Source organism: Mirounga angustirostris, unplaced genomic scaffold (genome assembly GCF_029215605.1).
Source record: "Mirounga angustirostris isolate CCGP_5_RB_7025 unplaced genomic scaffold, mMirAng1.0.hap1 SCAF_6, whole genome shotgun sequence".
Taxonomy (NCBI): domain Eukaryota; kingdom Metazoa; phylum Chordata; class Mammalia; order Carnivora; family Phocidae; genus Mirounga; species Mirounga angustirostris.
Window position 1 is genome coordinate 127,674,260 of NW_026991714.1, and position 17,807 is coordinate 127,692,066.

The 17,807-nt window shown below is 51.7% G+C and overlaps 1 long non-coding RNA gene across 1 annotated transcript in view; it reads left to right on the forward strand.

Annotated features, from left to right (window-relative positions):
* The first annotated feature begins 7,167 nt into the window (after nt 1–7,167).
* The window catches only part of LOC135364795 (uncharacterized), a 29,679-nt gene continuing 19,039 nt past the window's right edge, over nt 7,168–17,807 (forward strand). The window contains exon 1 of the long non-coding RNA XR_010412552.1: nt 7,168–7,802. This is a non-coding gene — a long non-coding RNA (uncharacterized LOC135364795). The remainder of the gene's footprint in view (nt 7,803–17,807) is intronic.

Sequence of the window (17,807 nt, forward strand, 5' to 3'; positions counted from 1 at the left end):
CCTTGGAGCCTGATCTCCTCAGGAGAAGAGGATTCTGGGTCCAAAGGACTAAGCCTGGACCTCCTGCTCCCACCTCCCAGGCCCACTGGGTGACCAGGCAAGGCCCTAGCAAACTGTGTTGGTCTTGGGGAGAAGGTTCTGGCCACCACACTGGGTCTGCAGCTGGCTTCCCGCCTGCGCCAGCTGAAACACCCAGGACCTGGCCGGGAGAAATCCGGACATGGCCTCCCGGAACCAGCGAATTCGTTTCCGTCTGCCTGGGCAGGTCTGGAAGATCCCTCCTCTCCCGCGGGGACTGGAGCCGCCTGGCCCGCACCTTCTCTGCGTGGCCCCGTATCTTCTTCATTTGTGTTTTAAAGACGCACCTTTAGTGCCTCCCCGCTGTAAGATTCCAGAGTCTCTTTGAACGTCAGCGGAGACTGGAGCCTTCCTCCCACCTCCCAATCCCCAGGATCCCTCCAGAGGCTGCTGGCCCCGGAGGCTGCTCGATACTTTCTGGCCGTGGACAGTCCAGGTGAGGAGCCGAGGCAGGAATGCGGGCTACTGCTCGGCACAAACAGGGCCCCCAAACCCGCTTCAAAGTCCAAGCTTTGCCCCCAGCCCCTCGTCCCCTCTTACAAGACAAACTCTGAGCAAAATTAGGCATCATACACCCCTCCCCGAAGTACCTCCTGCTTCCCGGATCTTGGCAAACAGCTAGGGTTCACACTCATAACCATACGGGCGAATGCCCCCTCCGCGCCACTGCTCTCGGACCCCGTCCAGCTTGTCGGGGACTCGCGGGGAAGTGGGCATCCGGCAGGCGGGGATCCCCAGCCCTGGGGCCGCGCGCCCATCGCTGGAGGCCACCCGGCTCGGCGCTCCGGCTCCCGGGATGGGCGCTGGCTCTGGCCGCTCCGGGGCGCGGGAGGCCGGGGGCGCGCGCTCTCCCGGGCCCCTCCCGCGCTCCCAGGCCCTCGGGCGAGGGGTCCCAGGGGTGCCAGATTCCCCCGGGGTACCGGGGCTCTCGGCACCCAGGGGCCGCGCACGACTTCCCCGTCTCCGCGGGGAATTCGTTGGGACCGAATCTCGGCGAATCCCGGGTCGGCCGAGGGCCGCGGCGGCGGGGAAAGACCGGGACGGCGGCGGGGCCCGCCGGGGGGCAGCTGGACCCGCACACCCGGTCCCGAGTGGGGCGAAGGCTGGTGGGGAGGGGGCTGCGAGGGTCACAGTCAGGGCCAACTGCCCGCAGCCAAAAGCTCACAACTCCCGGCCTGCCACCGCGCCTGCCGGAAATGGTCGGTCTCTGTTCAAAAAATAGAAAAGGAATTCAGTAACCGAAGAGTTGTGTGGAGAGATGCGGAAAGAGAAGAGGAATTCACGAACCTGTCGGAGCAGAAAGGTCCGCTTCCTTCCTTGGCTTGAGGGAGCCGACTGCACTGACCAAATTCGGCGGCGACTGAGCCCGGAGCCCCCGCTCAGACCAGGCGCAGCCCAGCGTGGTGGCTGAGTGGGTGGCGGCCTGCGGGGCCCAGAAACCCAGGCAGGGCTGGGGTCCGAGAGGCCCGTGCCGTGCGGCCGGCGGTACACAGAGAATCTGGCTCAACCTGTTAACTAAAATAGGGCTTTGTTCCGATCTGTGCTCAGGGGCTGTGTGGGCATGGCCTGAGCACTGCCTTGTGGCGCCCCTACCGTGGTGGTAGGTGTGGGGTTTGCCCTGGGCCCAGGACTCCGGAGGGCATCCTGTTTATGGTGTGACTTGCAGGTGGGCAAGGTATGTTCCAGGTGTCTGAGACTACTAAGAGGGACCTCCCTCCGGGTTGTGCAGAGCTGGAGCCCTTGGTATTCCTTCCGCCTCAGCGCTGTGGGGAGGGGAGGGGAGGGGGACTGGGGCCCTGGGGCTGCCTGGAGGGCCCCTCAGGCCAGATGCAGAGGAAACCCCCTCTCTCTTGCCCTGCTCTCCCTGCTCTCCTCACACCCACCTTCACACACGACTCACTCCCACACAGCCCTCGGAGTCTTGCTCTCTAAGCAGCTCAGAGTTTCGAGCCCCACAGCCAGGCCGCTGCCCGGGCAACTAACAGGAGGTACTTCCGCTTTCCCCGCATGGCTCGAATGGGCTGCCCAATGCCAGCCCGGGGAGGCCCCGGCACCACTGCCCTACACCCACCCCTGGACTCCTCACCCTGGGGAGCCCGATAGGAACAGACTGAGCAAGGGCTAGAGCCAGTTTGGATTTTCCAAGGAGCTCAGAGCAGAATAAGACGGTGTGTTCGATGGAGGGCGTAGGGTGGTGAGTGGAAGGAGCAGTGGGGTACCCACGTTGTGTTGGGGGGTGCCTACAAACCCACATCTCAGTCACAGCCTGCATCGCTGTGTGCAGCCTCACATGCAGCCTCCCACTGTGCCACCCCTGGGATGCGCGATGTTGCACAAGGGGAGGGAGCTGCGGGTGTGCGGGTGCTAGGCGTGCACACACGCGCACACACAGTCTCCACTGCGGGCATTCTCGGTTCCCTCCAACTCACACCCGCCCAGGCCCCATGAAGCTCCCACAGGCGGTTACCCCGCAGCCACTCCGCCAGGGGCACTCCCCTTCCCCTTCCCCGCCCTCCTCCCCTTGCTGGGAGGGGGGAGGCCTAACTCGCCCGCGGGTGGCGCGGGGTGGGGATTTCCTAGGCCCGTGCTTCTGTTGCCAGCCCTGCGGCTCCTGTGGGTGACGACACCCCAAGACGCTGAGGCTGGGCTTGGGGGCAGCGGGCCGCCAGGAATTCCAGCTAAGGACCCTAGTTAGGCTCGGAAGGTCCAGTGGTCGCCGCTGCCTCCCAGAAGCCTATGGAAATCCGGCCTCCTTTTGTGTGCTTGGTTGTTAGGGTCTGGGGAGCATAAGGGGTGCAAGGTCCCCACTGCTGCGAGCCGCCCTCAGGAAGGCTTTGGTGGGAGCTGCTCCTGCCCCCTCATTTCCGCCCTGTAGTCCCAGAGCCTACAGATCTTCCCTTCCTTCGGGAGGAGTCGCAAGACCCAAAAGCTGGAGGCGGCGGCGGCGGCGACTTCAGGAGTCACCCATCAGTGGGAGCCAGACCGGAGGCGCCAACGCAAAAACGCAGGACGAGTGAGTTCCGGGCGCCCTCTAGGGGCCGCGTGGGGAGAGGCGCCTGGAGGTAGGGCCCTGGGAACCTGGGTCTGAGGGAGCCCTTGGGAGTACTGGGGCGGCTGCTACCAGCCATGGTGGAAAATAATAACGATAATAATATTAAATATTTAATTAATTAATTAATTAATTAATTAATTAATTAATTAATTATTTGAGAAAGAGCGGGCGGAGGGGCAGAGGGAGAGGAACAAGCAGAGTCCCCACTGAGCAGGGAACCCCACACGGGCTCCCAGTACCCCCAGATCATAACCTGAGCCCTAGTTAGACGCTTAACCAACTGAGCCATCCAGGCGCCCCAATAACCGTAATAATATTAATAAATAACAGTATTGAGTGTTTGCTGTGTTCAAGGCACTACACTAGGTTTTAAAAGTACTAATACAGGGTCGCCTGTACATTTCCAACAACCATCCTGTGAGGTAAGTGGTATTTTCATCCCACTTTACAGACAAGGAAAATGGAAGACCAGAGAGGTTAAGCAACTTGCCTAAGAGCTTGCAGTTGGTAATGGGGCAGTATCCCGACCCAGGGTCTAACCCTAGAGCCAGGGTCTCTGGGAGGGATGGCTGAGTCCAGGGGTGCGGTGGATTTGGGAAGGATTGGAGGTGAGACCACACCAGCCTCCTCATTGGATTTCTCTTATTGTGGAGGCTCTTAGCCCAGAGATCCACCGGGAGATTGCCTTCTGGGGCTCTGGAAAAACCACCTCCAATCCACTCCAGTCCACTGGGCCTCCTTCAGCTCTGACTGTCCCCTCCACCCCTCAAGGACCCATCCTGGAGCACTGCCAGCCCTGTGAGACCTCCTCCTCCTTCTTCCCCATACTTGTCTAGCACCCATCCTCTGGGCCTTCCCAGCCTGGGCTTGCCTCCTTCTAGGAGCCCTCTAGGATTAGAAGGAGGTTCTCTGCACTTCCCCTCCCTCTTCTGGGTCAGCAGGGTGGGAGGATTCAAACAAGCAGAAAGTTAAAAATAGAACCAAATGAATTACGCTTTATTAGACAAAGGAGTAGAGAACCAGGAAGGAAAATCCTTCCTCTCCTTTTCCATCTGCTCTGTGCAAAGCCTATAGCTCTGGGCTGGAGAATGGGCGAACAGGTTGGGGTGGATGGGAGAGTGCAGCTTGAAGTTCTGAGAGCTGGCAGGGATTTTTTTTTGACCATTTAGACAGTAAGGTTCAGTCAGAATATGAAAGGAAAAGAGAGCATGGCCTTCCCTTCTTCCCCGCCTCCTCCAGAGTTGTAGGGGAGTGTCCCTGGGAAGGTTCTTTTATATACATTATAAGGTGTATTCATTTTTTAAAGTAAGCTGTATGCCCAACAAGGGCCTTGAACCCACAACCCTGAGATCAAGAGTTGCATGCTCTGCTGACTGAGCCAGCCAGGGGCCCTTTTATTTGTATGTATGTATGTATGTATGTATGTAAGCTCTATGTCAAACATGGGAAGGTGTATTCACTTGTATTAACTTATATATAAATAGATTCTGCCAGTGTCTTAAACTTGAATATGTTGGAATCACTGGGGATCTTGTTAAAATGCAGATTCTCATTTATCACATCTGGAGTGGGCCTGGATCCTGAATTTAGAACAAAATTCAGGTGCTGTTGATGCTGCTTGGAGGATCAAGGTCGTAAATTATCACCCTTTGAGATTTAATCCTGGGTTCTCCAACTTGCCTGTCACATATGGCCTGCAGCCTTATTTTATTGCCCAGGAGTATTTTTTTCCATTTTATTTAAAGAAATGAAATATATAGACACGAGTGATACCCCTTCTGATATGTTTTAAAATGCATTCTTCCCAGGGGGTGCCTGGGTGGCTCAGTCAGTGAAGCATCTGGCTTGATCTCAGCTCAGGTCTTGATCTCAGAGTCTTGAGTTCCAGCCCGGGGTTGGGCTCATCGCTAGGTGTGGAACCTACTTAAAAAAAAAAAAAAAAAAAAGGCACTCTACCCTATGCCACATGCCTCACCCACTCCCTGTTATCTTGTGTCCTGCCCCTTCCCTGTCACCTACAGTGGCCCCCTCCGATCTCCCATTTCCTCTTCTCCTGCACCTGTCCCTCTTTCTAAAATCCTCTTTCACTCCTAGGCGGCTGCTGAGGTGGCTTTGGACGTCGGCCTAGGTTTTGAGCTCAGCTTCTCTGCTTCCTAACCTCGGGCAAGTTAATTAAATTTTAGGAGGCTACCGTTTCCTTGCCCAAATTATAGAACCAACCCTTTCCCGGATTACCGAAGGGATTAAGGAGATAATGCAGGTAGAAAACGCTTGGCTCTTGGCTGGTACTCCAGGAAAGGCGCAGGGAACCCCGGGGTGGCTTGACCCGATTTTTCTACGCACCAGGCAGGGGTGGGGCGGTAGGAGGCACGTCCTACAAACTGCAGGGGCGCCGCCCTCCCCATCCCATTCCCAGACCCTTGATTTCCTGGGGAAAGTGGAGTGGCGGGCCTCCCCTCCAGGAGCTTTCCCTCCTCAGCGCCTCCGGGGCGGGGGGGAGGGGGGCTATTGTGCATTAAGTGCTCTGCCCGCCCCTCCAAGCAAGGAGATTAGCGAGTCCCCCGCTTTCACAGGCGCCCGGCTGTCCGTGGGGCGGGCGGGTGGGGAAGGAGCTGGTGCTGATCCTGTCCGGCTGGGTGGAGACCCAAGGGAGGGAACCCTCAGTGAAGACCCACCCAGCCCTAGAGCCCTCCCGGCCTCCAGGCGCCCGGCAGGGGTGGGGTGGTTGCCGGAGCCGGGCTCACCACTCCCCCACACAAACCCCTCCGCGCGTGTGCACAATGTCACGCTCAGGCTGGGTGTCAGCCTGAGACCCCGTGTCCACACAGCTCGACAGTCGTGTTGCGTGTCTAGACATTTACCCCCTCGTTCCCCCAGAGGTCTTGGTTACACACCAGCTGCTGTTCCAGACCTCACCCTCACATTTGCCTCTAGTCCAGGCAAACGCAGGAGGGCGTGCATTCACCCATGTGTTTCCCAGGGGCCACAGGGCCACCACCCGACGGCACACAAACGGCGGGGCGGATGCTGCGGGTTCACAGGAAAGCGCTTAAGGGGCCCTCGCGCGGTCTTTCACCGGTTCCCTTGCCGTCAAGGGGAAGCCAGCTCCAGCAGGCTGGCACACGTGTTAGGAGCCTGGCCTGCGAGCTCACAGACGCTCAGGCAGATACTCTTGAACCTATTTCGGAATATCCACAGGCTTTGACTTTCCCTTTCATATCTCAGGCCAGAGATTGGGCTCCTCCCGGTCAGCACAGGAGCGGCACGGTTACCGAATGGGGTGGATTCCGCTGAGGGCTGGGCAGGAGGAGAGGGAGAGAAGGCAGTTTATTAACCCCACAGAAGTCCCAAGTCACCTCTGCGTTTTTAACTACTGTCCTAGGGCGCGGTGAGGTGCGGTCCTTCACGACAGGCTCGCAGGGCACTGGCCCGCCAAGGCTCCTCCAGCCCGTGTACAGGACCGGTGAGAGCAACCGGCCTAGACCCGGTGGGAGAGGCTTGTAGGGCAGAGAAAACGGAGGGGCGGCGGTGTGTGAGAGACGCGATGTTTCTCGAGAGGCAGTCGGCTGAAGCGGCGGGTCTTTGGAAGGCCTGGGGGCCTTTGGTTGCGCAAACTGAGCAGAGCTCCCAGTTCAAAGGAGGCGCCCTGCAATCCCTGAGCCTTCTGCGCTGGGGGGTGGGCTCCCCGCTCCCTTCCACGCAGCAGCCTCGCTTCCTCGCTTGCCACCGGGCGTCGCTGCCAGTTCACAGGAGCCCGGGGAGCGGCCACCTGCAGGGAGCGGCCCCGCGGTGCGCCAGAGACGGCCCAGGGCGTGGGGAAGCTCCGCTCCCGGCGAGCCGCGGCCTCCCGCCCGTCCGGGCGAAAGCTCTGTCGGGAAGGTTAGGAAACGATTCACAAGCGTCCGGCCTGTCGGCGCCCGGACAGCAAAGGACACTCGGGCAGGGGACGCCGGGTTGCAATCTACCAGAAGTGCGAAAAGGACGAGAAACGGACGCTCATTTTGAGGCCCGGCAGGCCGTCCGGGAAGAAAACGCCGCCTGCGTCCAGCTATTGGTTCCGACCGGTCGGCAGACTCGAGCCTCCCCCCGGCTCTGGCCGGGACTCCGCCGGCCGGGAGGGCTGCGGGCCTGGCTGCCTCGACGCCACGGCGGCCGGAGAGTGCCGCAAACCCGGCCGTTTCCTCCGCGGCGGGTCCCCCCGCTCCGCCGCGAGAGCCCGAGCGCGCCAGGCTGGGAGGGACTTCCGCCGCCCTGCGCTATCCTGGGCTGCGGAGGGTGTCCCGGGAGGCGGCGCCCCGGGCCGTGGCCGAGAAGGGCTTGCTTTCTATTCCTGCGCTCCAGGGCCCAAGGCCCAGGCCGCACGGCCCTCTCGAGACCAGCCCTCGGGTGCTCCTGTGGGTGCATCGCTTCCTGGGACAAGACCCGGGCCTGGGCAGGAGAGGACGCGGCTCCCTCGCTTTTTCTGCCGGCTCCGGACCAGCCCCCCGACTCCCCTCCAGTATTGATGGGAAAGGGGCGCCGAGCCATGCCCTGTCCCGCTCCACTGCGGGACCCCGGGCCGCAGATTCGCTCCCGTGAGTTTGGGGCAGAGACTCAAGCGCCGCGCTCCACCGGCCCGGACGTGGCACCGCGCCTCGGCTCCCGGGAACCGGACGCGCCCAGAGGCAGAGAGGTAAGCGCTTGGGAGCCCATGAAGGAGTGCGGGCCTTCCGGTCAGGATTCATCCAGTGGCCAGGAGGACAAGGGCGAGGGCTCCAGGGCTCCAACCTGGAAGGAGAAAGGCGCACTTCCACGTGGCTCTCGAATGCAAAGAAGCACCACCCAGAGCCTCCTCCTCTCCAGTCCCACCTGCGTCCTGCTCCTCTCGGGGCCAGGCTGAGAGAGAAGTCCAGGTGCTGTTGTTTTCGTCGAGCAGAAAGCACAGCTGCGCCTGTATGGCTGGGAAGCTGCCCCGCAGCTGGGCTGGGAGGGTCCTCACGGTGAATGCTGCAGCCTCCTCGTTACATTCCTGGGAAGGGCAGGAATCCTAGGGGAAAGGGAAGAGCAAACCCAGCCCTGACCGCTCCGCTCCAGAGGGCTGAACTTTCCCTACATCTCTGCCTTTGTGGCCCTTGGAGGTAGGAGTAGGCGGTAGGAGTGCCCAGTCCTTTGGATCGCTGGGCCGCAGGCCTGGCACCTGTCAATAGCCACCCCAGTTGTCCTGATAAATGGGTCTTCTTAGTGACCCGAGTCCACAAAAGAGACCTGGGGGAAACATCAACCCCTTCCAACCAGTACAGGACAGAAGCCTGTCTCACCTACACAAGGTTCAGAGAGTACTTTTCAACCCTAGCCTGCAGAGAATACTCCCCTTCCCTGAACACTTGATTTTCCCCAAGCCCATCAGTGTGTAAGTCTGGGTTCAGCTAACTCAAGGGAAAAATTCACTTATTGCAGGGATACTAGGAGAGGCAGGAAGACTGAAGAATTAAGGAAAATCCATTTTAGGAAACACCACAGGGTCAAGGGGCAGGAAAGCTTGATTAGGGCACTGCTGCGGGCACCCCATCACTAGACTCTGGGCATGGGCATCACTGTGTATAATTTCTAGTCTCCTTGCATCGTTAGGACCTTCACTCCCTCAAGATTCCAAGCGTTCTGTGGGATCGTTTGATTGGCTAACTCTAGGACACACGTCCAGGCACCAGCTGTCAGAGATGGGGAGAGAACAAACATAGTCCCTTAGGTTTCTATATGAAAAGCTGCAACTCCTCCACCAATATTTACCTCATTTGGGGAATGTCTCCCAAATCAGGAAGAGTGTTCAGATGCTAGGTTTAAAAAGAAGAAAGTGATAATGTCACAGGGCGCCTGGGTGGCTCAGTCGGTTAAGCGTCTACCTTCAGCTCAGGTCATGATCTCAGGGTCCTAGGATGGAGCCCAAGCCCAGGGTGGGGCTCCCTGCTCAGTGGAGAGTCTGCTTCTCCCTCTGCCCCTCCGCCCGCTCGTGTTCTCTCCTGCTCACTCTGTTCTCACTCTCACATAGATAATCTTTTTTAAAAAAAGAAAATGATGTCACTACAGTCCACCCCTTTGGCTCAACATCCACATGTGCCTTTCTTTCTGAATTTACAGTCCTTTCCCCCACAAAATGCTCCCATCCAACATATGCTGCTATCTATCACTCATACAGACTATATTCAACTTGCCCCCAAGGAGACAATCCAGACCTCATAGCTCTAGGTTGGGGTCAGGATCTTTATTTTATTCCCCTTCTAGTTCCGTTGGAATCTTGTCTCAGTATTCTGCAACCTGTGGACTAGACCAAATTATAAGGTTAATCATCATCATACATAACACAACAGCAAGGGAATAAAAACTGGAAAAATGCAAGTAAGTTAAAATATACAAGCATCTACCATGATAAAGTTTAGGAGGTGAAAGCCCCTATCTTTCTTTCTGCAGTATGAGATTCTATTTTGTATTTATGACATCCCTCCTCCTTTTTCCATGCCATGTTTCTTTTGCCTTCAGCCAGCACCTGAGCGGGTTTGTGTTCTCTACTCAGGGAAGAAGCAAGCCTTTGTTCCTGAGGATCTGAGCCCTTGATGATCCTGCCTATGAAGGCTGTGGTGGTCTTCCATTAACTTTTACCACCGGACATTAACAGCACTGGGAGGCAACCCAAGTTGGTTCCATGAGTACTTCTTGTTGCCTATTGTGTAGAGTAAAAATCCTAATTGACCTTGATATTCAGAATTAATCACCTTCGCCAATCCCACTATCCCCTTTTAATCTATCCATCCATTGGCAAGAGCAACCGTAAGTGACCAGGCAGCAATTTCTGCTTCTAATTCAGTAAAAATATTGTTTCTCCTGGTGGGAACTTTCTTCTCTCCAAGACTCTCTAACTTTAATGCAGCAGAAACAAGAGTCACAGGAAATGAGGGGGTCAATGGGTACTTGTAGAAAGTGCCACCCCTCTTTCTGGAGCTCTGGGAGAAATAGCATCCTGATATTAATCTCTGGTTCAAAGCATATACCCCCTCCTTGAAGTACTGCACCCCACCATCACAAAATTCTAAGTTGTTCTAAAAAGACTCCAAAAACACAATGGCTCAAACAAGATAAAAGTTTATTTTTGTCTTACAACTAGGGAAGAAAGATAGCTCTGCTCTGTGAACACATCTAGAGACCCAAGCTAATGAGGAAACTCTGACAGCCTCAACAGGTGCCTTCCAAAGTTGCCAGTCCTGGCCGCAGGAAGGAAAGGGTGCAGCAACTCCAAAGCAAGCTCTTTCAGAAGATGACTTGGAAGCTGTACCTATCAATTCCACCCACATTCCATGGAGGAGAACTAGCCATGAGGGAGGCTGGGACATGTAGTCCCTGGGTGGACAACCATTTGCTCAGGAGGAAGGGAGATGGAGTGTGAGGGGACAAGCCATAGTCTTTACTACACTATTCCATGGATCTATAAAGTCAGCTGCTTCTGGATGATGGGATACATAAGTAAGATCAGTGAATCTCATGGACATTAGCTTCTTTTTTTTTTTTTAAACTGCAAAATGAATTCTTTTTTTTTTTTTTTTAAGATTTATTTATTTATTTGAGAGAGCGAGAATGAGAGAGAGAGTACATGAGAGGGGGGAGGGTTAGAGGGAGAAGCAGGCTCCTCGCCGAGCAGGGAGCCCGATGCGGGACTCGATCCAGGGACTCCAGGATCATGACCTGAGCCGAAGGCAGTTGCTTAACCAACTGAGCCACCCAGGCGCCCTGCAAAATGAATTCTTAAGAAGCCATGCTGTGGGGAAATCAGATAGTTATAAGGCATAGAGTAAGTCCATGGATGATAGTATTGGCAGGTGACACTCAGTGAAGGCATATCCACTGGATAGCTCCCTGGTCTCCCTGGGGTTATAGAACAGTATGGGGGACTTGGGGTTGATGGCTGCTGCTGGCAATTTGGGCATCTTGTAGTGATGGTAACCAGGTTAGCTTCAGTGAGATGTTGCATTCATACAGAGCTTTCATCTCCATCTTGGGGCCATCTGTTCCAAAGCAGGCCCTGAGGTTCCCTGGGATAGGAGACTGAGATCTGGGCGGGGCGGGGGGGGGGGGGTTATCTCCACTTGATGATTAAGAACGCTTTCTGTAGTGGGAGGTTTTTAGTGACCAATTCCCTAAAACACAAATATTTTCACACTCTATATCCATCCCCAAAGATTCTTTTTTATGCTTTTTCCTTCCTCTTCCTTGCCCCAGAATCTTTAATTTCCTTCCTTTCAAGTCCTTGCCATCTGTATTCAGCCACCGCCCATACACTCTATACAAATGCTTACGTCGGGCCGCCTCTCCCTACAGACTGAGTGAGCCCCAAAAGATACTGTTCCGCATTCTGCCCACGGGGAAGCCTTCTCTTCTCTTCTGTACAGCAATGGGCCGTTTCTGGCCAGGGTTGGCGTACTGCACTATAAATTAGACTTGAAATTTTTCTTTTTCTGCCATCTGGTGTTAGGGTATTCCCCATAGGCTCAGAGATGTGGAGTGAGGGGTGGCACATCACAGTGTGGGGGGGGGCGGGCAAGTTGGCTGCCTGTGGTAAAAAATGTAAGGAGGCCCTCACTGTCAGGGTCATGCAAATATTGGGTCAGCACCTGAGTGAGGGCCTCAATAAATTTACACCTTAGGCCTGTCGTCCACCTCACCCTAGTCCAGGCCCTGGTGAGTGGCCTGCATAGGATGCTTGCTTATGCCTTCAGGACCTACTTGGACCTGATCCCACAGATTCCATTTCTACCTGATGGACTCTAAAGGATACAGCCAGCACATGGCTAGGTAGACCAGATAGCAGCTGGCTCAGTCCATCTTGGTGGCTCATATACACCAAGTGATTTATAGCAAACCCAGGCCTTCTTCTGTAAGTAGCTATGTTCTTCTTTATTTTTTTAACGTAGGCTCCGTGTCCAACATGGGGCTTGAACTCATGACCCTGAGAAGATTAGGAGTCACATGCTCTGCTGACTGGGCCAGCCAGGCACCCTGTAGCTATTTTCTTTTGAGGGGAAAAAAAAGGCTCTTGGTTCTTTATTGGGCCATGAGAGCTGCCTCCACTGTGACGTGCTATAGGCCCCATACAGCGCCCTGATGGGCCATAGAAAATACGAACTTTCTCCAAGGCTCATCCATGTCCTACCATCTCTGATAATTAAATGGAGACGTGAGAGGAAACATCACCCTTCACTTTTAATGTCTTTTATGGTGTAATTTTTGCAATTCCTCCAGGATATAGCTTTTTAAAAAGATTTATTTATTTATTTATGATTTATTTATTTATTTATTTGTCAGAGAGAGTGCACAAGCAGGGGGAGTGGCAGGCAGAGCGAGAAGCAGGTTCCCCGCAGAGCAGGAAGCCCAACGCAGGACTCAGTCTCAGGACCCTGGGATCATGACCTGAGCTGAAGGCAGACGCTCAACTGACTGAGGCAACCGACTGAGGCACCCAGGCGTCCCTAAAGATTTATTTATTTATTTGAGAGACAGAGAGTGAGCACGGGGAAGGGCAGAGGGAGAAGGAGAGAGAGAATCTCAAGCGAACTCCCCACTGAGCATGGAGCCCGGCATGGGGCTCAGTCTCATGACCCTGAGATCATGACCTGAGCTGAAATCAAGAGTCTGGTGCTCAACCGACTGAGCCAACCATAAGCCTCCACTCTGACTAATGGGGCATTTGTGTTAGCTGAAAGCCAGTGATTAATAACCTCTCAAAGGGTAAATGGTTCTTTCTCTAGGTCTTAATTCCTCTGGGAATAGTTGAGGCTTCCTTGAAGGAAGGTCAGTAGGGGAATTCAATATAGTTCTGTGGTCAAGAGCACAGATCTGGAGCTGGCCTGGGTGTGAAATCTCTCTGTGTCTTAGTTTCTTAAACTGTAGAAATGGGATGGTAGTGCCTACTTTATTGGGTAGTTTTCCCCCCTACAGTCAGATTTTAGATATAATTTGCATGTAATAAAGTTTGCCCTTTTTATGGGCAGTTCTGAGTTTTGACAAATGTACCCATTTGTGTAACCATTGTGGAGACTCACAGATTATAACAGTATAGTATGGTGAATGCCACTGTTGGTGAAACCAGTAGGAGGTGTTCCCAAACTAGCTTGGGAGGGGCAACCAGGGAAGACTTCCTGTAGGAGGTGATCTTACAGCTGCACGCTGATGGGTGAGAAGGAGTTTGTACAACCAAGATATAGAACATTTTCATCACCCTCCCTGCCCCCCCCCCCAATTCCCTCATACCCTTTTGTAGGCAGTCTCTCCCTCATCCCCAGCTCCTGGTAACATTTGATCTGCCTTCTGTTCCTATTGTTTGCTTTTTCCAGAATGTCGTGTAAATGGAATCATACTGTATGTAGCCTTTTGAGTCTAGCTTTTTTCATTTAACATGATGCAGTGAAGGTTCATTCATGCTGTTGCATGTATCAGTAATTCATTACTTTTCGTTGCTGCATAGTATTGCGTTGTATGGATATACCACAGTTTAAGCATCTATTCATCAGTTGAAGGACATTAGGGTTATTTCCTGCTTTTGGTAATTATGAATAAAGTCAATATAAACATTCATGTTTAGGTTTTGTATCAACATAATTTTTCTTTTTCTTGGGTAAATACTCAGAAGGGGGGATTGCTGGGTCATATAGTAAGTATGTATGTATGTATAGCTTTATAAGAAACTGCCACACTGTTTTCCAAAATGCCTCTGCCATTTTGCAATTCCATGAGCCATGTATGAGAGTTCTAGTTACTCCATATCCTGGTCTACACTTGGTATGTTCAGTTTTAAAAATTTTAACCATTTTAAATTAATTAATTATTTTTAAAGATTTCATTTTTTGAGAGAGAGAGATTGAGCACAAGTGGGGGAGAGGGGCAGAGGGAAAGGGAGAAGCAGACTCCCCGCCGAGCAGGGAGCTTGATGTGGGGCTCAATCCCAGGACCCCGAGATCATGACCTGAGTCAAAAGCAGACACTTAACCAACTGAGCCACCCAGGTACCCCTTAACCATTTTAAAGTAATGGTATCTTATTGTGGTTTAATTTATATTACCCTAATGAGTAATGATGTTAATCATCTTTCCATATGTCTGTGTCTCTTCAAATAATTTGCTGATTTAAAAAATTGGATTGCTTACTTTCTTTTTATTGAGTTTTGAGACCTCTTTATATATTCTGGATACAAATCCTGGATCAGATATGTGTTTTGCAAATATTTTCCTCCAGTGTGTTGGTTTGTCTTTTAATTTTCTGAGCAGTGTTTCTTGAAGAGTAGAAGTTTAAATTGTTTTATGAAGTCTATCAGTTTTCTCTTTTATGGATACTTTTGGAGTCATAACTAAGAAATCTTGGGTAACCCAAAGTCATAAAACTTTTCTTCTGTTTCTTCTAAATGTTTTATAGTTTAAATTCTACATTTAGATCTATAATCCATTTTGAGTTAATTTTTGTACCTGCTGCAAGGTATTCATCAACTTTTTTTGGCATATAAATTATAGGGAAGTTTTGAGGATTAAATGAACTAATACATGTAAAGCGCTTGGAATGGTGCTTGGTTCATAATTAATGGTAGCTATAATTATTAAAGAACATTATTGTGCTGTTATTACAGAATTCCTCATTACAAATGCTTAATTTCCCTTTTACTTAAGGGGCTTTGGGTCTGTGAAATGACTCAGGTCTGGGAATCAAAAGAGATGCCTACATTCTCTGTCATTGGGGGCTTATATCTATCGTCATTGCTTAGTTACTCACTCTTTAAGTAACAGAGACCTAAAATAACAGAGACTTAGACAAAATGGGAGTTTATTTCTCTCTTATATGACATCCCAAATGTAGGCTGTCCAGGGGCTGTAGGATGTCTCTACTTCACAAGGCCATCCAGGGACCTAGGCTCCTTTTTAGCTTGTTTTGTCACCATCACTAAAATATTGCCCTGGTCCACATTCCAAAATGTCTCATAACCACTTCTATATTCTGAGCAGCAAGATGGAGAAAGAGGAGGAAAAAAGGATATAACCGCTACCTTTAAAGACACAATCTGGAAATTATACATATTACTGTCATTCACATCCTATTGGTTGGAGCTTAGTCACATGGCCATACCTAGCTGCAAGGGAGGCTGGGAAATGTAGTCTTTATTCTTGGTAGCCGTGTGTTCTGCTAAAAATCAGAGATCCTATTTCTACGAGAGAGAAGGGGAAAAGAGATATTGGGAAACAATTTGTAGTTTTTGCCACAATAACTCAACTCAAACTTCTACTCACCATTTTTTACCATTAAAAAAATACTGATCAAGTGGCACCTTATGGGCTATTTTAGTTCCACGCACTTAGTTAGAAGAAGCAAAAATAATTATAATGGTCAGGGACCTCTGCTGCCAAATGTGCTATTGACATTTGCCTCTGCTACTTAAGTGTTGCTACTTGGTCTAAAGCACACAGAGTTTGGGTTGTCTGGGTGGCTCAGTCGGCTAAGCCTCTGACACTTGATTTTCACTCAGGTCATGATCTCAGGGTAATGAGATCAAGCCCCTTGTTGAGCTCTGTGCTGGGCATGGAGCCTTCTTGAGATCCTCTCTCTCCCTCTCCTTCTCCCCTTCCCCCCCTCTAAAAAAATAAAAATAAATGAAGCACACAATTCATTTCTTTGAAACAGAGAGCCACTCACCATCTCTCGGTAGCATCTCTAACCTGCAGAGAACGGCTTACTAAAGTGCTTTTTGGTGCTTCCGTTATTTCCTTCACCAAAGCACTTTCCAAGATCTTTGAGAATTGAAACATCTGGGACCCTTTTCAGGGACATAATGTGTGGGTGGTCAAGTTGCACAGGAGAAATCTTCTCCAATGTTCCTATCTTCATCTGTCTTCAGATTCCTATGAGCCTATACTGCTTGTGACGTTGTGACCTTAGAGCAATCTGAATGGATTGATGTATGCATACTTATCAAAGATCCTGAAGTTGGTGTTCTAGTTTGGGCAGCTGGCAGTCCAGGTTTGTCAACAATGTGCTCCTTCAAACAGGACCACCCGCCAAAATTGGCATGCTGAGATTTGACATATCTAAAGAAAATGTTGGGTAGGAGGGGTGGAGCGTGAAAATAAATGGTGTCCTCTTGCAAGGCAACTTCAGGAGAAGTCACATCATCAGTCAAGGGAAGGGCATTGCCAGACAGTGGGGAGGAGCTGCTTCAGCTGGTGAGGGATGCTCAGTGATAGTTGGGGATTTCCTCTAAATGTCTCTTATGTAGCCCTGTTCTGGTTCTTGGGGTTCCCTTTTTTTTCTAATCAAATGTTCTAATTTTATAAGACTATGATTTGTCTAACATTATAGTTCAAGAACCATTAAGATCAGATTCTTGAAATTGGTTTTCATTTATGTCAGCCCTGTTGATACAAGAAATAAGGTATATTTTCCAGCAACAACAGGAAGTCCATGGGTTTAAGTTAATATTTTGAGCTGAGGGAATAGGGCTTGAACTTGTTATCCAACTTCTAGAAGCTGTTCTGTGGTTTTAGAAGCAGGTACTCCTTTCCCTATGGTCTCCTAAAGCCTGTCCTCAGTGGATACTTCATTCTAGGTGATCACAAGCAATAATTTAATAGATGGTTTGTACTGTATGGCATAAGCCACTGAATTCCCATTCCTGAATTCCAGTAGACCTATAGCCCTAACTAAGCCAAATAACTCACCATCTCTCCTTATGATCTTTCACCTGCCATCATTTGTGTGGTACCAATTTATGTACCAGTTAGGGTTCTTGGCAGCAAGCATAAAAATTAACTTTGGCTACCCTAAATATAAAAGAGTAAAGAGAGTTTTTTTGGAAAGAGTTGGGTAGCTCAGGGACGCCTGGGTGGCTCAGTCAGCTGATTATCTGCCTTCAGCTCAGGTCATGATCCCAGGGTCCTGGGATCGAGTCCTGCCTGGGCTCCTTGCTCAGCGGGGAGCCTGCTTCTCCCCCTGCCTGTGCTCCCCCTGCTGTGTGTACCTCTTGATGTCTCTCTCTGTCTCTGACAAATACATAAATCTTAAAAAAAAAAAAAGAGTTGGGTAGCTCAAAGAATCCATATAAATGCTAAAGAACCAGTGTTCAAGAACTAGGAAGGCAAGAAATACAGCCAAGGTCAAACCACTAGAATATTCTGGCTGGAAGTCCCCACTGAACATTGGTGTCTCTGCCACTGAGCACTCAGTGCTGCAGGTGTTGTGTTTCCTTCCCCAGTGTTCCCACTTTGAATAACTTATCACCTGTCCCTGCATCTTTGAGTCATCCCTGGGAGGAGCATTAGTTGGCTTAACTTGGGTCGTGTGCCCACAGGCTGGCAGATAGTGGGATGGAAAGAGAAAGCTCTGGCCCCTTTGCTTTTCTAGTGGCAGATGAGATTCTGCCTTCTTCCAAGTCACCCACAAAGGGGGGTTCCTCCCAGATTGGAGTGTGTCCAGATGTGGAGTAGCCAAGCACACATATACACACAGCTGTTCCCTGTGGTTGGAGACTTCCTGGCTCGCCTTCTCCTCCATATGGCCAAGAACCCATCTCCAGCTGCAGCCTGTCCTTGCATTTAACCCATGTCACTGACAAACCCCAGGCCCAAAGCCACATCACCACCGCATGCTTTCTTTTCCCCCAGGCCACAGAGCACTGCTG